We start from the raw sequence: 25,471 nt of genomic DNA, 5'->3' as shown, positions 1-25,471 counted from the left end.
CTCCACCCAAATACCAAATAATCTGAGGAAATTAGTGGGTTTGTAATAGATATAAATATGTGGAAATAAGAAGAGTCTCATATTCTAAATGTTTCCCAAGCCTCACAATTAGAAACGGCCAATTTGTTTAACCTAAAGTCTTGGTGAATTGAAAAGGCAAATTTAGGAGAGAGAGAGGGAGAGAGAGAGAGAGGGAGAGAGGGAGAGAGGGGGGAAGGAGGGGGGGGGGAAGGGGGAGAGGGAGGGAGAGAGAGAGAGAGAGAGCACAAAGGCTTCCCCTGGAACTGATCTTTCCTGGGTAAACAAATTACCCTTAAAACAGAGCAATCTGGGCCAGCCTGGTGGCTCAGGTGTCCTAATGCCAAGGTCACTAGTTCGATTCCCACATGGGCCAGTGAGCTTCACCCTCTCTACAGCTAAGATTGTGAACAACAGCTCTCCCTGGAGCTGGGCTACCTTGAGCAGCCGGAGGTTGGTGTGGGCTGCTGTGTGCTGCTGTGGGCTACCGTGTGCCACCATGAGCGGCCGGTGGCCAGAGTGAATGGCCGGCAGCCAACATGAGCCACCAGCTGTGAGCAGCTGACCAACCATCGGCAACCAATTGCCTCAGTGGTGGCGGGAGGGGGCGCAAGGCTCATAATACCAGCATGGGCCAGGGAGCTGTGTCCTACACAACTAGGCTGAGAAACAACAGCTTGAACCGGAGTGGGGGGTAGGGAGGAGGCAGAAGAAGAGGGGAAAAACCTAAAAAAACAGAGCTATCTACCATAAGTTGATTAAATAAGGCACTTCCATGTAATCAAATGAGTTAACAACTTTATTTACAAGACTATTTTTCAATAATTTTTACTCTCATAGAATGCAAGTATATTGTATAAATCTGTATGGACTTATAAGAAATCAATTCATACAGAATGATTATGTTCTATTTATACAATTATATTTTATAAAGGAAGACATATTTTTAGACCCAAGGGCTTCTGTAATGTGAAATAAAATCCTTTAAGTACCAAAGATACATTTCCTGCAAAACCAAAGGGAAGTGATTCCTTTTATTTATTTCCTAGGTAAAGAAATCACAAGGCAATAAAACTATTCCACTCATCATGTTGTGCGGTTAGTTAACCTGATATAGGAGGAGAGGTGAGGGCTGGAGGGAGAAAAAAAATCACTGTTTACAGCATTTTGAGTGATGGGTCATTCAACAATCCTCCATGTTAGAAAAGCAGCAGAGATGAAACGGACTGAATTATTCATCCCTAACTGGAAAAAGCTGCCTTGCAGACACTCCGGAGGAGGAGGAGGGAGGAAGAGCCCAGCTCTTGCCTAGGTCTCCAGCTTAAAGCCACCATGGGGATTGGAGTGGAAACTCCCTACAGATCCGTACTCCGGCAACCCACTCCCACGTGAAGCTGCTATTCCCAAGTGCCTGTTACTAAATATAGCCCCTGCATTTCAGACTGAAAGGAGAGCTCCTGCTCTGTACACTAGGAGCTGAATCTCCACTTCACACACGCCTAATATGGTCAACCCTGCAGCCTGTCAGCCTGTGACCCCGAAGGGAGGCCAGTGCTGCCTCTACAGACCCCTTAAGGTTAACCCTTTCATGGAAGGCAGAAGGGAAGCTAGATTGACCACTGGTTGCTGCAGGTCTTCTGGTGACTAACAACTACAACTCAAGTCAATATGATCTGGAAGCCAGGGCCCAGTGCCCCTCCCAAACAGCAGTGTTGTGGACAATAAGCTTTCGATCAAGGAGGCAGGGTCATGGACGTGAAGCAGGAAAAAGAAAGAAAAAAAAAACATTCTCAGAAGGGTGGGAAAGGCGGTAGAAAAGAGGACGGCAGAGGGACTGACAAGTGTGTGCCACCCCCTCCCCACAGACCGTATGTCTGCTCTGTCACAGCAGCTGCAGCCCAAGCAAAGAGGCAAACAGGTGTCTACTCTGGCTTTTTACAACAGACCCAAGCAGCGAGCAGGGACTGCAGAGAGCGGCTCCCGGGGCCACTCGATATTCTGCCCAGCCTGCTGGCGACCCCACCATCCCCAGAACTGGGCCATTTATAGCTTTGGGATCCTCACCAAGAGCCAAAGGACTATGGCCCTGGTGGAATCATAAGCAAGAGCCAGCCAGTGGTTAGAATGAATGCCCCTAATAACTTTCTGCAATGTTAGGGTGAAATACTAAAAGTTTCATCCTCCTCTTCCTTGGGAAATAAAGGAAAACCACTGCAGCAGCTTCCCACAAAGCGGGCTGCTGGGACTGGTGAGCTCCTTTTTGAGCGAGGGGTGATGTATCATTAAACAAAGTTAAGCTTCAAGACGTCTTCATCCTACTGACTGGTACGACTGCTGCTCAGTGTGCCACTGGCTTCCATAATTTGGTAGGCGGGTTATGAGCCTACAGGAGGCAAGGGAGGGTAAGGACACTTTTTCAACAGTATAAAGTATTTATTTCCTTACGGGTCAAATGTGGGAACTCTTGGATGTGGGCTGGCTCCCTTCCTCCCTGGTCTGCAGTGATGACAGGGGCAGTAGCTGGCCAACAGTGCATGCTGATTCATCTTTTGGACCCTACATTATAAAACCTGCTTTCTACATTTTATTTAGTCAATCCCTGCATCCCCTGAGAAGTATGGTAGAAGAGATCTCTAAACCAGAAGCGAGATATTGGTTGAGCTTACTTGTGACAAAGCCATGAACAAAACTCTGCTAGATATCCTCTTCCTCCTAGGAAACATGATTGTACATGAAGTGAATTTCCCCACTGTCCAGCCCCACCCAGATATGTGTCTATTCCACCTATCCCTGCCTCTCTGAGGGGCCAAGGACCCTCCTATATGTCCAGGGTGGCTTCCAAGTGGAATAGCTGGATAGGGGCTCTAGAAAGGGGTTGCAGACTGGTGTCCTTTTGCTGAGGGCCAACCTCCAGGCAGCTTCAGGGAAAGTCTCCCTCCTAACACTGGCACGACCCTCGTCACTGGCTTTTTGCCTGGGTAATGAATAAAGAAAGACGGCCACCCATAGCTTTAGCTTAGCTTCCACTCAGCTCTCAAGCTACTGGCTCTCCTGTGTCACCTCTGCACTCTATCCTTAGCCCCCTGAGGCCCTAAGTCTGGCCCTTTTAGGTCACATCCTGCCTATATCTCTTTGCTAAAAGAACAGGTTGGTTAGGCAAGATCCTCTGCTGTTCCCTTCACCATCAGCCCCCTCACATTGGTTTTCTTTTCAAGCTTTGTTGTTGCATAAATTCATAAGTGGGCTGCTCACTTTCCCCTGAAAACCTTTGTTTTTGATTCAGATGAAACCCCATTAATAACTGTTTCCAGACATAAGAACCGGCTTAGGCTGCTTGAGGGGTAGAAACAAATAGACCTTCAATTAACTATTTCTTTCCCTATGTTTTTTGGATACAATAATCCTAATTCTCCTTGTATCAATGTGGGTCTTCTAGCTACTATGAAAAGTGTCAGGAAATGGAGAAAAACATAAAAATTAATATATAAGATCTTATCTTGCACCAGCTGAAATATCTACAGAGTCTATTGCAAAAGGAATAAATGATATCCAATTGGCAGAAAAGGAACATGGACAGCAAGTTGCAAAAGTATTACTTTATTTTTAATAAAACATGAATTAAAAATTGTTTGTTAAAACTTGTATCACCACCCACATTTGCAACCCAAATAAAAAATTTTTAAAAAAGAGAAAGGTGGACAATTCTCTAGAGTTTTTCTTTCAGGGGTCACAGTTAACTTCATTAATTCGTAAACCCAAAGCTACACTTACCTGCAGCCCACCTGTCCCACCCAACCCAGGCTTGGGGGAGACGCATTATAGCAAAGGTTGTTACAGCTTTGCTGCTTTGCATTTCAGTAATCTTAGGCCCTAAGAAAATATGGACTGTGAACCTAATATTCTCATATTCACAAATGATTTACATTGGAAATTAATCTTAAGCAGTAGGATTCACTTATTCACTCAACAATTATATTTTGAGCTCTGCTACATGACAGTCTCTGTTCTTGCTGAAGGAGATACTGCAATGACCAACACAAAGTTTCTACCCTTTGGAGATTTCAGTGGAGAAAATAGACCAAAAAAATCCCCAAACAAAATAAAACAAGAAACTCATTGTCATCATTCCTATGAAAGAAATGAATAGGGTGATATGGTGAGTGAGGGAGTCCCTACAGGAAGGACACTATTTTAGAAAACGTGTCCTTCGGAGAAAGATCTCTCTGAGAAGAGGACATTCTGAATTAAGACAGGCCTGAAGTGCAAAGGTGCTGATAGAAGAACCAGTTTAAGACGTTTGAGGCACAGAAACAAACTAGTGCATAGCTTGAGCCTAGTAAAACAGGGGAGAGGGAGAGAAGTGAGATTGGCCAGTAGGGAGGGATCAGAATAAACCACGAAGAAGTTGAGATTTTTATGGTAATTTCAATCGGAAAGCACACCAGGGATTTTAGCAGGGAAAGAATGTGATCTGATTTCCAAGTTAAAAGTCAACAATTTCTAAATAGTGCTCTAGCAATTAATAACTACAGCTTTATCATCCACGAGATGACAATGCAGTTCCCCAGATACCTGCTGGGTGTCTACACATCATCTTAACAACTCAAGAGGCTCTGGCAGTGTCAGCCTCTTGAGCTCTGAAAATTCTGCCTCATCAGGAACCAGAGTCATTTCAGGAGTTGATCCACATCCCAGAATATGCCAGGTAGGAATGCTCTTTTCTTTTCCCTCTGGGTCAGGAACCAGCAGGAGCTTCCTCTCTGACTATATCCAAGAAAGTGAGCAGCTCCTGCCACCAACCTAGATGATGAATTACCCACCGAGTTGTAGAGGATTCTGACCCTGACCTTGGTACGACATTCCACATTCTAGGTTTGCACAAAGAAAGCCAGATGGGGGAAGACAAGTATGATGTCCTGTGTCATATCAGACCTGGAAACAGGCTGTTAATAAAACAGCATATAAGGAATACAGTGACTTTAGCAGCTGTGCTCTGGGTGGACTCTCTTCCCTTTGCTTTTGACTACCATGTTGATGGCTTCTTTTTTTTACAGTTTAGCTTATTAGCGTTTAAGCTTATTAGCACTTAGGTGAAAATATCTACACTGGAGTCTTACCTGCCCCAATCCAAGTTAACTTCTGATGACTTGGGTGAGGGGGGGAGTGAAAGGAAAAGAGACCAGTTGTATTTAATATATGGGCAGAAGATGTATTTTTGTGGGTGGAGATCCTCTCTCCAAGGCTGACCAGCTAAACTTTCTAGGGCTACAAATTGAGGTGACGTGATTCCCATGTCATAGTAGTAAGATCTCCAGAGTCTCAATAAGACATAACTTAATATTGATGAGGTTTCTTTCACACATGCCTTCCTTAGTCTCAGGCTTTGAAGAGGGTTAGTTCAGGGTGCTTATGAAGGGCTATCCATGAACAGAAGCCTAAATCCCAGTTCTAATTAGTCATGCTCCTCAGCTTAAGATGAGCTGACATGCCCTCTGTAGGGCTTTGGGTTGGTAAAGCCTATGGATCAATATCAGTTTAAAGGGGGTTTCTCTCTGTTCACACGTGGAACACAACAAAGGAAGGGGTTCTGACTGGGAAGCAGCAGAGAGATCTGTTTCTTCAAAGTGGGCGCAGATTCAGGCAACGACTATTTTTCACAATAAATATTAGCTGAGCCATTACATGTTTAAACACAGATGTATTGGGTAGGATTGTGTGAATGTGTGTCTTTGGGAAAGTTCTCCAGGGTTGTCTTTTTTTTATGGGGGGGGGGGGCACTCTTAGCCAAGGCCAAGGAAACTATTTCAGCTAAGAAAGAAAGTGCTGTGGCTTGTAATGTAACCCATGAAATAACTGTAGCCAGAGCGAGAAAGTGCAGTCATTGGAGGCTTCAGGAAGAACTGGGCTGTGACAGTGGGCCCCCCAGATAGTTGTGCTTTCATCTTTATGGTTTCTACTATAGGAAAATGACCTTAAGATGACTTTCAAGTCCTAAATTTCTTTATGAAAGAAAAAATATTAGGACGGAATAAGAGAATTATAGACAGGCTCTAAAAACTGAAGAGAAGAGGAAATTCTTCTGAGTTTACTTAGAAAGGAAATAATTAAATTCTTTTGAAATGATCTTTTATCTTAAAGTACAAAAGAGGGACTTGGGGAGGGAAGCAACTGGAGTCAGGATGCACATGGTCAGATCAAGTCTCCACAGACCAGTTGCTGAAAATAGATTAAATTAAAAAATAGTATTGAATTAGGTCACTTTAGCACTTTGATCAGGGAGACCATTTACCAAGTGTGACGCTCGATATTTGGCTGTTAGAACTGAAGGAAAGAAGACTGGATTGTAGTAACCACTGTAGAGTCATATATAGACAAAGCATCTAATGAACAGGTACGTGTTAGATATGGCGTTTGTGCTCTAGATTCTGCATTTGCCTTCCTCAGTTTCCTTTCTCTGTCCTGTTCTGTACCCCAGGAGCAAACTGTCCATGGTCATGGGCAGCTGGCTTCCAGGTGGGTTTGAGACAAAAGAGTGAGAAAAGTGACTGCTCGGGGATTTCTCTGCTCTGCCCCTCTTCCTCTTCTTATCTCTGACTCCAGGACTCCAGTTCTCAGGGGGCTCTGGGAACAAATCCCCTGCCCCTTGCCTTTCAGCCCTGGAGGTGGCTTTCTGCTCTCTCTAGTCTCTAAATGCTTCACCATGCTGTTTGCTCCCTTCCCTCATCCACACCTCTCACAATCGGCCATTCATTGCCTTCTCTTCACTTAAAACACTTGAGTGGCCTGTATTACCTGCCAGGGACACTGGCCCCTACAGTCCTGAATACATTTTCACAAAAAAAGACTATCACTCTATTCTAAGGCAAAGGATTGCAGGATACTGTTGGTACCTCATTTAGAGTCAATGCCTTAATGTGGAAAATAATGTGAAATTAGCACAGGACCCAGATAGATTAACCGCTCATTGTTTTCTTTAGGCATTTTCAGCAGGAGGCCCATTTTATTTATACATACATTATGGGAGATCTGAGCCACAGCCCCCAGATATCCACTGTAAGATTTACATTACATTGTGCGGGACTCCGCAAGAAGGTACAGGATAGCAGAAGTCAGCTGCAGCGAGCTTTCCTGTTGGTGTTAAGAGAGCTTATGACTCTAGTAATATAAATTGAGGAATTTATAAAAGTATAGAAACATTTGTTTTTCTTCCTGGCTACGACTAGGTGGTAAAATTAAGAGAAAGACAATAGAGAGAGATAGGAGAGGAAAGCAGGGAGGGAGGGAAATTTCAGCCAGGGCTAAATAAAGTTTCTTTTTTAGAAAACAGAATAATTTTACTCGCAGAATTAATGTGCAGTTTCTGCTTTGAGAAAGAGGCCAGCCTACATAGATACTTAATTTACAACCTGAGGCTCAGAGGCCTTCCTTGCATGCCACAACACCCTACCTACCTTATGCCCATCCTCCATGCCCCTCTGCCCCACGACCTGTTTGATTGTTTTCTCATGGCACTGAGCACGAACTGACATTACATTATAGGACTTTGGTGTTTGTCTATTGTCGGCCTTGCCCTTTGGCATGCGAGCTCCAGGAGGCCAGGTGTGCTCTTCAGGCAGCACAGGTAGAGGGTGGGCATTCAGACTCATGTGCACGTGGGAAGACAGCAAGCCCGGAAACCTGCAGTGGCCATTCTTCCTGAAAGGCAGATAGAGATGAGTGGTGGTGACCAAAGGAACAACTGTGATTACATTTTGTCTCCAGCATCAAGGACACTTAACTAATTCAAAAGCGATTCTCTCCAAGAATTACTTTCTGTGAAAACCCGATTCAGGGCTTGGTTCACATGCTGTTCGTGGCAGAGAATGAAGTGTCTCTTTTCTCTTCCTTGGTGCTGTATTTTCTTCCTATAAGAAAGAAAGCACTCCAGATGGAGAGCCTCACATTGTCGGCAGATTTAAAAAAAACTCCCCTGGAATTTGTATGGGTGATGCAGTGTGGTGCAGACTGACAAGTGAGTAATCTTCCATCTTATCACTTTAATTTCAGGCTTCAGAGATGCCCAGCTCTGTTGTTCAAAGAGTTTTATTAAAAATTTGTGAGGAGAGAAAAGAAGTCTCTGGGGGCCTGTCTGATTTCATTATCTCTGACAGAGCACACAGATGGAGCAGAGCCACGGACAGCCGAGGATGGCCGTCCATGAAGCTGGGGTGACGCAAAGGCCCCCGGAGCTGCCTGATACTGAATCCAGATGTTCTGGTCTGCTGGGATCTCTCACGGAATCGTGGCTCCCGGTGTATTACCTAGTATGGAGTCCTCAGCATTGCAGTCAGAAGACAAACACCCGCGGATCCCCAACCTGGAACTTGTCCCCTTAGTGTCATTTCTGTTGTCCTCTCATTAGCAAAACTCCATTCTTCAACAGGTTTCTCTGTAAGTCCAGACCGAGCAAACAAACTGCCAGCAATTCCTCTGCGGCTTTGATACACAGCCTGAATCCAACATTCTGTGCAGAGGGGGTGCTGTCATTCGGCTGCAATCTAGCCAACATTTGCATCCTCCAAAGTCTAGATACAGACCTCACGATATCCTTAAAGGCAGGGACTCGCCTGATACCACAGACTGAAATGGAAGCACAGACAGGCGTGTTCCTTAAGAAGGAGGACTAGGTCACGTGAAGGTAGTCACACAGCCAAATCAGCTGCCTTCTCCCAGACATATTTTTCTGGTTGTGGAGAGAGGTCTCTAGCTGCACGAGTGGCCCCGATGAAAGATGTCCAGTGGAGTTGGGGAAAAGTGTGAGATGAATAAAGGTGTGGGAGGGAAGTGCTGGAAACCGGAACAGAACAGGTATGTAACCATGTGGGGACAGAGCCAGGAGTGCAGTTTCCAGGCTCTCAGCCTCACGTGGAAAGGTGCTGGCTCAGGTAGTAAATGGCCATCAACTGTGATTGGATGGCCATCAGCTGTGGCTAGTTGGCCTTCAGCTGTAACCAGTGAGCCATTGGCCACTAATATAACTGCCATGGCTATGCTAACAGAAAATGGGGGCTAGCAAGAAGATGGTGGCTGAGCGAGCAAGAGCGGATTGCAGTTAGCACGGCAAGTGAGGTTGGTTGGCAGAGAGAAGCGGACAACAGGTTGCAGATAGTGTGGCACCTGCTTCCTGTGTCTCCAACCCAGCCACCAGCGAGACTATAGTGGTATGACTCCCCTATCTATGGCTCCATGGGTATTTCTTTTTGGCCTCACCGTATCCTGCGTTCTTATGTGGGGAGCGGGACCAGAGACCCGCAGGAGTCCCTGCATGACAAACCATTATGTAGAAAGTAAAGAGCTGTAGACAGGCCATCTGAATTCTAACTCTAGCTTACTCTCCTCTCCATCACAGACTTTCTCAACCCTAGATAAATGTTAGTATCAACTGAGAGCTTTTTAAAAATATTGGCACTGAGGTAAACACCCAGAACAATTAAAATAGGACCAAATTAGTATCTCTGCCACCACCTAAACAGTCTAGTAGAATGTGTAAGGTTATTAAAATTGGGGAAAACTCTAAGTGCCGACAATACAAAGCTAATGCAGAGGGTAAGTGTCTTCTTCGGTTCCCCTGGCCATACTCTCACTCGCAAAGGGGTTAGGGGTGGCATTGCCAAAACCAAGGGGGTCACAGCCAGAGAGGTAGGGAGCTCGAATGACACAGGACAGGAGAAGGAAGGCCAGCTCCATTGCTCGGGCCCCAGTGCACTGCCTGCTCGAGGGCAGACTGGGGCCTGATTCCATAGCTGCCTAGGAGTCTTTGCAAATTCCCCAGCCAACACCCAGGGTAGAGAAACTACCTGGCTGACCTAAAGCCCCAAGCATCCACCTTTGATTCTTAAGATCACAGCCACCGCCAAAGATAACAAGATTCCTGCCTCCTGCTACCAAATCCCTTTGACGTTACGAACTAGGTCCCTGCCTAACCCACTTCCCGTGATCACGGGAGAAAGGGGGGGAGCTCTTTTTTCTTGTATAGATGCTCCCACCTTAAGATGACTTAGGATTTTCTGTCTTTATGATGGTGCAAAAGCAATGCACATTCAGTAGGTATTGTACTTGGAATTTTGAATTTTCCCTGGACTAGCAAGGGATATGCTGTGTGATACTCTGGAGATTCTGGGCAGAGGCAGTGAACTGCCATACAATCACCACGGTAAACAACCGAGACTCTACAATGTGCTGTGCCGCCAGTGTGTTTTCGATGTCATGTTTTGTGTTTTGGCATCCTATTGTGTCTACAAAATATTCATCTGTGTCTCCTTCTTCTGGTGAGAAGGGGAAGGCAATTGCTTTTGAAATGAAACTCAAGATAATTGCCCCAATATAGGCTACTGTAAAGTGTCCTGAGCACATTTAAGGTAGGCTAGGCTAAGCTATGATGTTCAGTAGGTTAGGTGTATTACATGCATTTTCAATTTATAAGATGTGCATTTCCACGGGTTTATCAGGATGTAATCCCATCATAAGTCATCATAAGCATTATGTCAGTCATTGCAAGCAGCATCAGTATGTTAGGGGATCATGTTAGACTTGGGAATGTCGATGTAGAAAATGTCCAAACTTATAGAAAAATTTTATAAGATTTTTGTTGGAGCCCAACTGATGACAATTGGAGAGAAGCAAGATCTCAAATGCTCCAGAGAATGATAGTTTTGAAGTTTATTTTATTCATTTGAAATTAAGGAGGGAAAGTAAGGAAAATTACGTGAAGGTAGGAAAAAGCAAGGTAGGTATTAGATTACAAAGTAGTTAAGATTATGTACTCTCTTGAGGGTGTTTTTGCTTCTGAGGGTCTAAAAAGAGGCATTTCAAAGGTGTATTAACCTAGATGCACTGAAACAATGAACGGGGCTTTCTTAAGGCAAAGAGAAACATTTTACTAAAAAAAATTGTATGCTTGGGGCATAACGATCCACCATGACCTACCCAGTTAGGAATTTCTGATCAGATAACCCTGTGCGGTTACTTTCCATAGAACCCGTTTTTCACCCTTAGCAATGATACTGATTTTTATCTATAACATCACTGTCCTATCCAGTGGGGTTGTGCATTGTACTATCTATACAGCTGTGGAGGACGACCCCGAGGAGACCCCAAGTAGACAAGCACTCCACAGACACAAAAGTGCAAATGACTGACACACACAGAGACAGAGTCAGTAAGCCACCTTCACGGCAAAATAAGGAAAATAGCACCAACAACAAAACCAGGTGAATGGTTCATTTTAACCTAGGGAGTGATCAAATAGTGCCATGAAAACTGACTTTAGTTACTTCTTCTTCAGGCCTAGAAATTACGCTTTCCTTTGAAGAGCTGATATAGCATCTAAATGATACATTCAGTACTAGAATTCAGTGTTCTGTTTCTCTGTTTCTCTGTCGGATGGTAATAGAGACTGGATACATGTCCTAGTGTCTAATTCTCAAGTTACATAATTAGTAACACTACATCATGCAAAAAAAAAAAAAAAAAAAAAAGTCCTGCTACAAGATAGCGTCTCATAAGGGGGCAACTCTGAAGTTGTTCTGAAGGTTAAATTCTTTTTTAGTTCTAAGGCTTCTTTAGCTCCAAGTCATTATTCTTTGTTTATTTCTTCTGTTATCATTATCATTGTTATTATTATTACTGTGTTTCCCCGAAAATAAGACCTAATTGGACGATCAACTCTAAAGCATCTTTTGGAGCAAAAATTAATATAAGACCCACCCAGTCTCATTTTACTGTAAGATAAGACCAGGTCTTTAATATAATATATTATAATATAATATAATATAATATAATATAATATAATATAATATAATATAATATAATATAATATAATATAATACAGGGTCTTATATTAATTTTTGCTCCAAAAGATGCATTAGAGCTGATGGTCCAGGTAGGTCTTATTTTCGTGGGAACACGGTATATGATCACCGTTAAGAAAATGTTGCTCTAGAAATCTGAAAGTTAAAGAGTGGGAGGGAGAAGTTGAGACATCGGCATCATCTGAAAACCACAGCTCTGCATCTTCTGAGAAGCCTTTCAGAAAGCTATTTTCTGTCTCTAATTTTCATGAGACCCCAATGCAGGTCACAATCCACTCTTTGGTGAATAACCCTGCAGAGGGCACAATAGACCAAATGAGAGAAGAAAACAAATTACATTAGCTAGAAGGCACTAAGTCTGTAATGAGATAAATTAATCAATTCCTTTTTCTTCTCCTTTTTGTTCTTCAGTTATGTAATTATTATTTCTTATCCACAGACTCAATATATCTTTTCCCAGAACATGTAATCTTACAGTTCACTCACTAGGGCCGTACTTCAGCTCTCTAATCTTCCTGAAAGTTTGATTTCGGTTCACTGACCACTTCACAAGACCCACAGAGGGCTGCTCACAATAGGTCATACTTAGGGACTCACTTGGGCAACAAATGGAATCAGCAACTTTTTAAAATTTTGTTTTTCCTGATCGTAGAGCAGTTCCTTCTTTGGTGAAAGGCAGCTCTGGTGAGCCAACAGTTGAGGTCAATCTATTGTGTTCTTAGGGGTCATTTTCTCACCTCTCTGGAAAGTACCGAACAGCTGGCCATCAGAGGGGTAGTCACCCCTCCTTTCATTCTCCCCTCACTCCGGACACACACACACATTTGCTGTCAGCCTGTTCACTGCTGCGGGTGTCCTTTTTCTTTCGCACACACAGAAGATGAGAATAGTATCATCATCTACTGACGTGTCTTTTAAAGTTTGAGAAGCCGTGCTGGCAACTGCAACCACAACAAACAGTCCACATCGAGGGCTCACAGCTCTGCCTCGGACCTGGGAATTCAGGCCAATTCAAATATTTCCGATACACCTCCCAGAGCCAAATGTTCAGCTCCATGCACTTAAGGGGCAAACACTCCAGTCTTCATCCTGGGGAGCAGTTTTTAAACGGCCCTCCCCATTAGTTTGGAGGTTGTATTTCCATAAGAGAATAACACTTGACAGATTTCTAGTTACTTCGAGATGAGCCTCTGAGATTTTTGGCTATGCATAAAAGTTAACACTCCATACCATAGTTACGTCATTGGGTGTAGTCCAGTATGAATAGTAATTAACATTTAATGGAACCAAGCAATGTACAAGTTGCTTTTATGTCCACTGTATCTGATGTAACATGAGGAATGGATAAGTGTAAAAATCGCATGATTTTTAAGAGATTAAAATGATCTGTCAGTGCTGAGGAAAGGATGATTCGAACTCTTCCTGGGTGTCATAGAATGAGCCGTACTTTCCAGAAGAAATTTCCAAACATCTCTACTTATGACAACATTCCTCCCAGATTTTCCAAAACAGTTTCAGTTCCTATTAATTTGCCCTCTGATGCCATAAATATCCTCGTATTTGTCATCCTGGGTACCATGTATTTTTGGTTTATAGTCAGCATAATTAAAGCTCACTGCAACTTTTGGTGCGTATCCAGGCCTCTTAAACTTAAAAGAGGTCTTAGGTCACTCACAATGTTTGAGGCTAGAAGCATACTATATTTAAAAGCAAAAAAAAAAATAACAAAGAAAAAAACAAAGCCAAGGCAGGGTTACTAAAGTTGTGGTATGATTCTTGGCATTTAACAATTTCCTACTTCAAACTCCCCCCAATACAATGGAATATAATTGTGCTATTCATGAGAAATTAATATAATTCGTTACACACACACACAAACACACACTCAGCCTGTGCATGGTGTGGGTTTCGATCTTGTCCTTGCAACCCCTTATCTCAAACTAGAAGTTCATTTGGAAATCACGTTAAATATCTAAATGAGAGGTGCCTCCTGTTGTTGATAGTGTGGGAAAGGAAAAAATAATTTGCCCTCCATCCTTCTATGTTCTTGGCTGGGGCCCTTGTGACAGAAGACAGATTAACAAGAGAAAAACAAGCAAGTTTACTAACACATATACCTCATATATACATGGGAGATACTCAGGGAAACAAGGAACTCCAGGAAGTGACAGGATTTAGTCTTCAGGGCAATCTTTAGCTAAATCAAAGAAAGGACTGTGTGAGAAAGGTCAGGGAATGGAAAGTGATCAGGGGCATAAACATGGAGAACACAGGTCAGATTCCTTGTGCAGATTTAAGTCGGTGCCTTCTGGACACTGATAAAGCCTCTGGTGATGTAGAGTTATTTTCTTCCTGGTAAAGAAAGGGAGACATCCTTACAAATGGAGATTTCCTTTAGAAATACAAGTTTCCCTTACAAAAAAGTAACTTTTCTTCTGTTTGCAGAGATTCTCGTATGTCTGCTGTTTCTCAAAACGAACAGCTCAACAGAATCCTTTACCAAGAGGCATATTTTATGGTGGCATATTTGGGTTTCTCTCAATACTAAATGGCCTTCTGGCCTTCAGGTGAGAGGCCTTGGGCTCATTGCTATTCAAGCAGCCCTGAAAATTAGGAAAAGTACCAGGGAGCTGTGGTCCTGAGCCTGCCAGGAGCAAGCACGCCCACAGAATTGGGTGGGAGCCCTGCATAAGCTGTGTCCTTCTCCTGCCTGACTTTGGTCTCACCGTCTGGAAAGAGCTGGGGAAAACCCTGCGGCCTGGAAACAATTTCACAGGCAGATACATTTCTGCAACCAACTGCAAGGCTGTTCGAGCCTCAGCTTTGGGCTCTTTTCCACAGTAGCTTTCAGGGGAGCAATATGGAAAGCTCAAACAGGATCAGCTTTCCAAAGCTGTCTCGCTTCCACCTGCTGCTGTGGTGTCCTGTGGTAAATGGAGGGAATCACTGGCCCGTGGTGAGCTGCTTCCCCACCCCATGGGAAGAAACCTTGTTAACGGCAAAATCAAATCTTCCTATGAAGCCGTTAGTCACCAAGCCCAGCTCTGAACAAGACGCTGGTGGTGAGTTTTAGGGCAGTTTTAAAACACAGGAATGGAAAGTTTTGGTATATACAAAAACAATCAGCATTTGAAATCTCTGTCCTCTCATGTTCTATTCCTGAGGCATCAGCATCTAACTAACATGGTAGCCAAGGCCTTTCTACTAAATGTAGCAACAGGTTATAAAGAAGACGTAGAATCCCTGTCCCTTCCTTCTCTTGATCAACCCCTTCCTTGGAAACAGGAACTCGTGCTGATTTCAAGGAACGTGTTCCTTCCACTGTCCCCACGACTCTGTCCTCGCCAACAGCTGTCCAGGGCCTGGGGTACTTCATTACCTAGGCAAAGCCTTGGTTCAAGCATTTATCTGATCTTTAACTCTGCATTTATTTTAGAAATTAAATAGTGGAGGGGTGGGCAATGAGGGCCACTCAGAGGTTAAACGTTGTCTGAGATCGTTGGGCCAGGGCACCTGGAAAAGCCTGAAAACCAGACATCTGTTGGCCCTGCAGCTTTCACTCATGGGCCTGCTCGTAGCAGTGAGGAGAAAATGAAAGGCAATTATAACAGCTTTCGTTGAGCACTCATTGTGTGGCAGACACAGGGCCAAATGCTGTTTGTACATGCAATCATTCAGTCCTCTCAACTCCTGAGAGATTTATATTATTGTTACCTCTTTTTGCAAGAAAAGAAACCCTGGCTTAGGAAGGGCAAGGCCTCATCGCGGGGCCCACAGTGAGTGTCAGTGAACGCAGGCTTCAGAACCACCCTGACTCCACACACCAAGATGTCAGAAAGAGAAAGATGTGCCTGTGAAATTCTCAGAGCATCCTGCCAGTCACTTGGATCTTAACAGTCTAAAATGTTGCATCGATTTTCATTTCACGTTTTATAATTCTGCGAAGGCTGCAAATTCCTTGAGGTCAGAGACTGGATTTTCTAATTCGTTGTATTGTTCTTCAAAGTGCCTAACATACGTAGTCATTTGCACAAAACAGGCCATTGAAAAATGTGTACATTAACAAATCTAAAAGAGGAGAGGTAAATTACTAATTACCAAGTAAGTTGAAGAAACAGTGAGCCTACTGAAGTGAAAATGGAGGAGGATTTATCTTCCCCACCTCCCAGGACATGGGTCATTTTTTAAAAGGCAAAGCCTCAGCCTATCTTGAGTTCCAAAGGAGGAAAGTATCATAATCAGGTTAATTAACTTTCTGGAATCCCTCCACAGCGAATGAAGAGGGCACGGGATGCCTCCGACAGCATCCCGAATGTGTCAGTGGGAAACGAGGCCTGCAAAGCTCCCATGTAAGTCAAGCTCTGCTTCTATAAGCCCCAGGGTCTCACAACTTCAGAGATACCGGTACATCCTTTTATCTTTTTCCACTCTCTCCTGGGTGCTTACAACATCTGCAGTGGCCGGAGGGCAGGAGTCACAGGAGCTCAACCCTGGTGCATGCGTGAGCAGAAGAGGGGCTGTGCGCAGTCAGGGGTGAGACTCATTGGCAGCAAAATCCTTTCAGCAAAGACCCTGGGGCAGAAACTCCAGGGACTGAGGTACTGGAATGTTAATAGATTCTAATCTTGCAAGAAGAGCAAAACATTCTAACATCACAAACTGAAAGAAAGCTAAGTGAAGGGGTCGTGGGGCTATTCACCCAAGACAGCTACGTGGTCTACACTTTTGAGCAGCGTGGCCGTACACCTGCTCGTACATGTGCACAAGCTCACACAACTACCTTAAGTGTACTCCACGCCCTCCTGCTTTTCTTTGTCAAAGCACACAGCTGCGCTTCTCCTAGATACTGCTGGACTCCAGGCCACCATTGTCATTCCTGGGGGCAGTTGCACACAAGACAGTATTAACTGAGGAGGGTAATTCCAATATGTTAAGATGAGTAAAATCCCCTGCCCTTCTGGTCCTGTAATAATTCAGCAGTATCTGTTACCTAGATTTTGTCTTTCTCCTTCACATACACAAGTAGGGTGTATCATCCTTTAAGACATCTTTGGGGGGGGGCAGGGGAGGAAGGGTAGGGAGGAGCTATGTTTCCAACATTTGTCAGGCACCATTTCTGGCTGTAATCTATGGCCAAAGGCAGAACCCAGCCTTTGGATGTCACTTCCCTCCCAGGCGTGGGTCTCCGCCAGCAGTGCACATCTGTGCTCATGGCCCACAGAGGGCACGGACACCCTCCCAAATGCTCCCTGAGAGGGGCCCACTGTTCCTCTCCTCAGCAGATGCCAAGGCCTGCACCAAGCTCCAGTTTCCCCACTGTTATGTGATACGCTGCCATTAGGGGCCTGCCTGACGCTGTGTTGGCTCTTTTGAAAATGAAAATATTTGCTTCTAACTCCAGTTACCATCTGTTCGTAACCTTTACTCCTATCCATATGCCAGCTTGAAACTGCCACTATAGCCTTTGGGTCTCCCTGGACTTCATGACAGACTAGCCACCAGCTTCCTCTTGGAATCTTTGGAACAGCCAAGAGCGATTTGTCATGAGCTATTTGTCACCACAAGCATAGCCCACTTTTCTAAAAGGCTGCATGTTGTGTGTTACTTCTAGGCTTCCATGGTGAGGACGAAGAAAGAGAAAGAAAGGATCAGAGATTAAAATATGAGAAGTTTGTAAACCTACAGAGTTCATTACAACTTTGAGACTACAACTGGGTAGACTGGGCGGGGGGAGGGAATTGTTCATGCTATCAAAAAAGCAAATGGAAAAAATAAAAGAGGATTCTTAACATATTTCTGGAAAATAATGACATACCAGAAGAGGAAGAATTCTACTTAAGAAAGGGTAAAACCCGTGGGAACTTAAAAACATCTGAGGATATGTACTACTTAATAACACTATCTCTAAGCAAAAAATGAGAGGTTAAGAAATGCAGTAGTGAGATTGCTTGGGATATTAAGAAAGCAAGTCTAGCTTAAAAGTAGGTATCAAACAGAAATATTCAATTCTGAATAGTAGGTATTTTTGCAATCAGAATCATAAAAGACCTTTTTAATTTCATACAGGCATAAGGTAGAATACCCCTCGTTGCCCAGACAGTTACCCAGGCTTGTCATTCATCATTTTTTGGTTACCAAGAAAATTATCAAAACATGAGTTTGCTCTAGCACTAAGCAAGCTGTGATCTCAATACCCTATGTTACTGGGGAGGAGATGTAAGAGTGGATGGGAAGGTGATGGGAGAGAGAAGGGACAAATCTAGCCACCTGCTCATGCGTAGCTGAACAGGCGGTTGTACAAAGACGGTATGAAGCGTTCAGATGTGACTTAGCCATCCTGGTGCCGAGAGGTGCATGGTGGGAATCCAGGAATCAGGTAACAACCGAAAATTGCATGAAGTGGCACCATGTTTGTAGGCACATAGAGTAACAATAACATCTAGAATTCGTAGGTGTCAGTAACAATAACACAACTGTCAGCCTCTGTGCTAAGAGCTTCACAGATTTTACTTCAATGAATCCTTAAAACCAACCGGTGAGGCAGGTACTATTTTTATCCCTCATTTTTAGGTGGAGATACAGAAGTTCAGAAGTGGTGACCACACTGGTAATTGCCAGAGTAGGAATATGTACCAAAGCCCAGGGTTCTTCACCCTGTGTGGTCTGATTCTCCAACGCTCATCCCACCACTTCCCCACTGGGTACCCGCATTCGAGTTAGGAATGGCCCTGGTCAATCCTGGTAACTCACTGACCAGTGATGGTGCAGGAACTTAGACTTGGACCAGTCAGCATCTAACATTTCTCTATGAACAGTTATTCATGCAAGAAGAGCATATGACTGAAATTGGTCCAAGCAAACAAAGGAGAAGACTTGGGTTCCAAAGATCAGGGAGACATGCGCTCTCTCTTTCTTTCTCAATCTCTCTCTCTCTCTCTCTCTCTCTCTCTTTTGCTGTCTCTCCCTCGTCTCTTTCTTCCCTCTCTCCCCCTCTTTTTCTCTCCCCCGTAGAAAACATAGCACTGAATGTAATGCATAGTTACTTGAAGTTACTTGAAAACATAGCACAGAGTTACTTGATACCACCATATTATGAAGTAGAGAAGTCACCTTGTAATGAAGCCTCCTTTGTAGATGGCTGTATGGAGAGATACAAGGAACCTGGCTTGTTGATGACACAATTAAACTGTAGGATCAGCAAACCTAGAGGCCACCATACCTCCAGATTTTATCTTATATGAGCCAGTAAGTGTCCTCACTGCTTCAATAACTTTGAGCTGAGTAGCCATCCTCTAGAACTGAAACCATCCTAACCACTACTCACCCCATGAGTCCTCCTCAGAGAAAGAAGGGAAGAGTAATCAGAGCCCGTATGGGTAACCTCATGCATGGGAGGGAGGCCATAGTATGCCCTTTTCATACATGCAAAGGGTATTTCCCAACATGGTTCATAACTTGCCCTAGGTTACATGGCTAGCAAGTGACTAGGCTGGAATTTTTAATGAGGATGGTCTGACGCTAACACGTGTGTGCCTTCCAATATGCAGAGTGGAAATCTTGGCTAATAATAAAAGATATACAGTCATGCTCCAGTTTCCTACAGAACTTAGGCAAGAGCTCACCGAGGATAAAGTGTAATAAGTAATCTGGGTTTCATCGCAGGACGCTAATTGCAAAAGAACTTTGTGCTGGGCAGGGAAAGCCCCTTGTATAGCTGAGCCAACGTGGTGGGAGAAAGGAAAGGCTGTGATTCAGAGGCTAATCCCCAGCATTGGATGCTGGGTGGAAGGCCAAAGCATTACTTTTAGATACTACCAGATGGTGTGTGTGAGGTTCCCGATAACCTTTCCTGCCCCAGTCAAGATTGGCTCAGCCACCAGGAGAGCATAGCAGCTTAAATGGAAACACTTAGATAAGACAGAAGCTGGGGGAAAAAAAAGAAGAAAGAAAAAAATGAAAAGAAAAACAAGGAATGGAAAAGAATCCACAAATTGGCTTCCTGCCAGGTTATTGGTTCTCTCTCTGGCCAATGCTGCACTGTATATAAGCTTCTAATATCTGTTTCTAGTGCATTTTTATGAATAACATATTATTTTCCTAAAACTGGGTACCATTTTTTCCCCTAAATTCTTACCCAAGAGTCTATTTGCCTCTGAAAACTCAAAGTACTGCGGTACTTGGCTACATTACCCCATCTACCTGTTCCAGAGCTGGCACATATGGCTGCTGATGTTGAACGCTGCACTATTTCAGGGAGTGCCATTCACGTGGCTTCCCTTGAATGGTGCAGTGTGCAACCTGGACAACCATACCCAATGATCCTCCCTGGTTCTCTGACACCTCATCCACTATTTGTCTAAGACTTCTTTCTTAATTGTGTCTATGCCTATTTTCACTATTACATATGAGATAGATTGGGTGATGAGTGCCACCATTGCTCTAGTAGTCAGTGTAAGGGAAACTGTTCTGATTTTTATTTCAAAGAAGATATGGGCTGACATTCTGGGCCTGCCACTTACTAGGTAGTTGGCTTAGTCAACCAACTGAGCCATTGTTTCACCATCTCTGAAATGAAAATAATAGTATCAATCTCATGGTATTAATGGAGGGATATGTACTCAATTAGATAAAAATGTTAAGGTATATTTTGTGATCATTATTTTACTATTAATATTGTCAAAGTCCCTAGTGGTGTCTGCAGTGGAGTAGATCCTCAATAACTATTAATTGTCTTCTCAGACTTCTATGTCACTCTGAGTCCCTCTCTTTGCAGGGGATGAACCTGATCTAGCAGATGCTATATTCTAAGTGAATAGTACCCTCTCCTGAGTGTTTCTAACTGGGTGGGGAGCATTTTGCAAAGTGTGTCCCCTTGAGAAGTTCTGAGTTGAGGGAGGAGAGAGAGAAGCAATTTGGTCAGATACCTGAAAATACTGCATTTTATGAATTTGCCTGTGTTCACTGCGGAACACTAAGAAATGCATATTTAAAAGACAGATTTTCACCTCGGGGACATGAGTTCAATAGTTATGTCTCTATCTTATGTTGCATTCTTCATCTTACTTGCTGTTGCATAAATCTGGGTTATGCAGGGGTGAGAGACGAGACACCTTTAAAATACATCCTGAAATGCCTTGTAGATGCCCTCTTCTCTGTTCTACAGTAGTGGGAGGGTTTCCTCAGCTCCAAAAGAGCAACTAAATCAAATGATTACTAGGAATCTAAGACATTTCCCTCTGAAGAGTAGAAGTAAATGAGACAGTAACTAAATAGGAAACAGAAATATTTACTGCACAACAAAATGTGACTTTGAATACTCTGAACCACACAAGAAAATTAATCAAATTGCTTTAGAATTCCATCTTCTTGTATTACTGTTTCATAATCCCAAAGATTATAACACAAGTTGATCATGTACCTTATGAAACTGATTTAAAAACAAATGACTTTCGATTATTTCCAAAATTCAAATCAGTCTCTAATAGAAGAAAATCTTCCATGGTTAAAAATATTCAAAAGAATGTGCTATGAGTTCTCAAATTAATTCCAAAGAGATAATCCAAAAAAGTTTTAGAAGAGCTTTCCAATGTAACCTCAATTAAATGTATAAATTTTGCTAAGATAATTTTAAATTCAGGGACACCTTATAATAAACTTATACATATTTAGTTTTTGGTATGTTAATTTTCCTGCATGCATCTCAATTAACTAAAAAAATGGTTCATTAAAACTTTTACAAATTATTTATGAGAGACTGTATATTCTCCGGGGTGGGGGTGGGGGAAGAAGACTACCTAATTTGGAAATGCATGATGCTGGTCAAACATTTTAAAATATGCAAATAATTATAAAAATTAATTTACTATTCTAGGATTCCATTAATTCCCTTGAGGTTCTTACTTTAAAAAGAAGCCTTTCTTAAAAGGGTACTTATTCAAAAGACATTCCTGATTAAATGCCATGATAAGTAATAAAACTATTACTTATTTTTAAGAAGAAGGTCGGAGGGAAGAAAGGAAAGAGAGGGAGAGGGAGGAAAACCAAAATTGCTGTGTAACAAAGATTTCCAAATTCCAACCAATACCCTAGTAATTTCAAATAGTTTTCACTACAAAAATTTTAGTAAATCAAAAATATTTATCAGACCCTTACTAAAAATATTTGATTTAGTCAATCAAAAATATTCCCAACCTCAATTGACGGTAAATTAAGATACGTATCTCTTTTGATCTGCTATATTTATGATTGGAATTTAGTGACCATTTCACCCAGATTAGCCAATTCCTTCAAGTTAACACTGAGAGTTTTTCACATGGCCTCAATAGATGACTCCAGATAATTTACCAGCCAATTCAGTCAAAAGAAGCAGATCGGTAATGTACACAAGCTCATTTATTGTAATCCCAGTAAAAGCCACAAGAGTATATTATCGATAATAGCACCCTGAGACATTAATGGGGAACAGGGCTGGCTTAGAAAGTTCTTCGCATTGTAGAAGGTGCTCCTTCACTGCTTTGCGGAGGCTTGTTTTCTCTTCATTTTTCGCGGCAAAGATTTTTCATAATGGACTGGTAAAGGCACTGAGGCGTATTTCAGGAAAAAGAAGACAATTATTAACAGTGGGAGGACTTCATGCTGTGGTCAAAAGCCAATAGCACGGAGTTTTCCACTTACTAGAGAGCAAATCAGGGATCTCAATTCTTGTTATAACAAAAAAAGAGAACATTCCTCATTCCGGATCATTTCAGCGATGTGAATTGCTCTAGAAACCTGGTGCTAGTTATAGAAAGCTGGTCTTGAAATAAAACTGCCAGGAGGGAAAATGGAAACAGAAAAGCTTAAATATATTCTCTAGAAGTTCCCTAGGGCTTTTCTTTATGCCCAAGGCATATCTGACGGAAACAGCCATAAGAGACAGAACGTTGTTTTGAAAATTACCCTTGTCTTTTTGGAACATTGAGAAAAATACTGACATACTTTAGTTCTTCCACTTGCTTGCTTTTTGAGCAAAATTTGTTTTTAAAATATTTATCTCCTGATTAGCTAAGCTATTTAATTTTGATCATCTGAAAGGTATTTAAATTTGTGATTCAATAGTTCAGCAATTTTAAAACTTCATAGCCAAATTTATTTATTTAACAATTGATTCCACATGTATTTATTGAGCTCCTATTGGGTACTGGAGATACAGCAATGAAACGACCAACCAGCTCTTTACACTTGCGAAGCTCACTTAGTAGTCGGGGAAGGGAAGAGCTACCAAAACAAATAAATAAATAGACAAGAAAAATAACAGATGGTGCTAAGTTTACTGAGAATCAAAACAGGACAGTATGATAGAAAGGGACAGGTGGCTATTCTAGATTGACTGGTCAGAGAAGTCCTCTCTGAAGAGGCAACAGTTGAGCTGAGAATTGAATGACATGAAGGAGCCCGTCATGCAAAGATCAGGAAGAAAAATCATGTCAGGCAGAGGGAACAGCCAGTGCAAAATTTCTAGAGCAGAATGAGTGTGGTCTGTTGTGGAACAGGAAGAAGCCCCGGTTAGGTAACTGGGATGGAATGAGTTCAGAGAGGGCATGGAACCAATCCCAGTGCAGAAATTTGCAGCAATCACTGTCTTCATAATTGAATTGGGAAACATCAAGGCACTAAATTTTGATCTGATGTCTGGCCCCTTCTAATTATTTGTTCTTTTTATTATTAGTATTAGCTTAGATTTTTTTTTATTAGTTTCTGATGCACAAGACAAAGTAATACTTAGACGTTTATCATTTATATCCCTCACACTGTGTGAACCCCCCTCTCCCCATCCACTATCCCTCTGACACCACACAGAGCCATTACATTTCCATAGCTGTTCTTCTAATCTGTCCCCTTCTAATATGATTGGCACTTCACCACTAATTAACCTAAAATACCATGTTAAATGCTCCAATTTCCATGTTCAAAAACCATCTTATATGCCATCTGCCTAAAAAAAAAAGTGTTCAAATTATTTAGCTTGCCATTCACAGAACTCCAAAGCATTACACCAACCAATCTATGCAACTTGGCATCCCTCTGCTGCTCTAATAAATATTCTCCTTTAGCCTAAACTTTTCTTCAACATTACTTTTATTTTTATCTTCTTGATTTTTTTCCTCCTGCTATTCTCTATTATCCAGCATGAGCTTTTCCCTACTGTCAACAAATTCATATCAATTTCTATCAGTTAGAAATCTTTTGGTAACTAGCAAAAGGAAATCCAAAACAAAGTGGCTTAAATAAAAACAGCAAGTTCCTGGCTCTAGTAAATTAAATGTTCAAAGTAAAATAAACTTTAGGCAGAGTTTTATCCAGAGGTCAATTATGTCATTTACTTTGAGATTATCTTGACTCTGTAGGGCCCCATGTGTTGACTTCATTCTGTCTACTGATTGGGTTAAACCTAGTTCCCTGAACAAATCATGGGGGAGAGCGGAGACGAGAGGATAGGATTACCATAATTGATTTAGCATTAGACTAATCAGGAGTCTCCCTTGAAGTTTAAGATACAGTTTGCTTTCCCTGAGATATATGTGGGGAGGGATTCTGAAAAATGTGAAAAGAACGGTGACTGAATGTTGATTAGTAGTAAGCAAACTTTCCCTTTCTGAATATCTTCAGCACTTATTGCTCATACTAACATTGTACACCTACCTTATAATTTTAATAATATTTTTCCATGTGTATTTCTAATCTCCTGACCTAAATCCTTAAAATCAGAGTATATGTTACCCTTCTCTGTATATTGCAATATACCTGTTGCTTAGTTGAATGACTCTTAATATAAGCAAAACAAACAAACAAACAAACAAAACTTCCAGGCAGCCTTTTAATTTAGCAGTAGAGATCTGGCTTACTAATTCAATTCTTACTCATAGAAATCTCCTCTTTTTCATCAAGTCCCAGGCAGCTTTCATATAGACATATTGGTGATTCTCAACCTTTGAATTCATCTGTACTTAATAAAATGCTTAGATTTTGAACCTAATGAAATAGCAAGAACTACTGATAATACATGATGGCTAATATTTTGAGTAAGAATCTGGACAAGATACCAAAACTAAAATGGTAATTCAAGTATCATTATGGAAGCTGAATAAGATGAAGGAAGCAAGACCTCTTCAACTATGCAAAGATGTTTTAATCACTTTTTCCATTTTAATAATGTAAATCACAATTGTGCTTATCCATTCAAACCAGAGTTTTCAGTATATTCTAGGTCTAATCTAGAAGTTACATGTGAAAGTTTTAAAAGTTCCATTGCTCAACCCTATACAGTTGAACCTTGAGCAGAGTGGGGGTTAAGGAACTGACCCCTGAGCAGTCGAAAATCTGGGTATAGCTCAAGTTATCCCCGGGAATCTGTAGGGAATTGGATCCAGGACCTCCTGCAGATACTAAAATCCTCCCAACCATGGATCAAAAACAGTACAGGTACTTATTGAAAAAAAAAAAAAATCCATGTATAAGTGACATTGTGCTGTTCAAACCTGTTTTGGTCAAGGGTCAACTGTATAATTAGATTTGTATTTTTAAAAAAAAAATTTTGTTAAAGTTGGCAGACAATGGTATATTAG

The 25,471-nt window shown here is 42.2% G+C and overlaps 1 pseudogene; it reads right to left on the bottom strand.

Annotated features, from left to right (window-relative positions):
- The window catches only part of LOC109456555 (transmembrane protein 126A-like), a 60,111-nt pseudogene extending 50,313 nt beyond the window's left edge, over nucleotides 1–9,798 (bottom strand).
- Between the last annotated feature and the right edge of the window lie 15,673 nt (nucleotides 9,799–25,471).

Source organism: Rhinolophus sinicus, chromosome 1 (assembly GCF_057876585.1).
Source record: "Rhinolophus sinicus isolate RSI-liver-muscle chromosome 1, RSI-T2T, whole genome shotgun sequence".
NCBI classification, from domain to species: Eukaryota; Metazoa; Chordata; class Mammalia; order Chiroptera; family Rhinolophidae; genus Rhinolophus; species Rhinolophus sinicus.
Note: the sequence above shows the minus strand (reverse complement) of the source record. Positions and strands in the feature narration are given on the sequence as shown.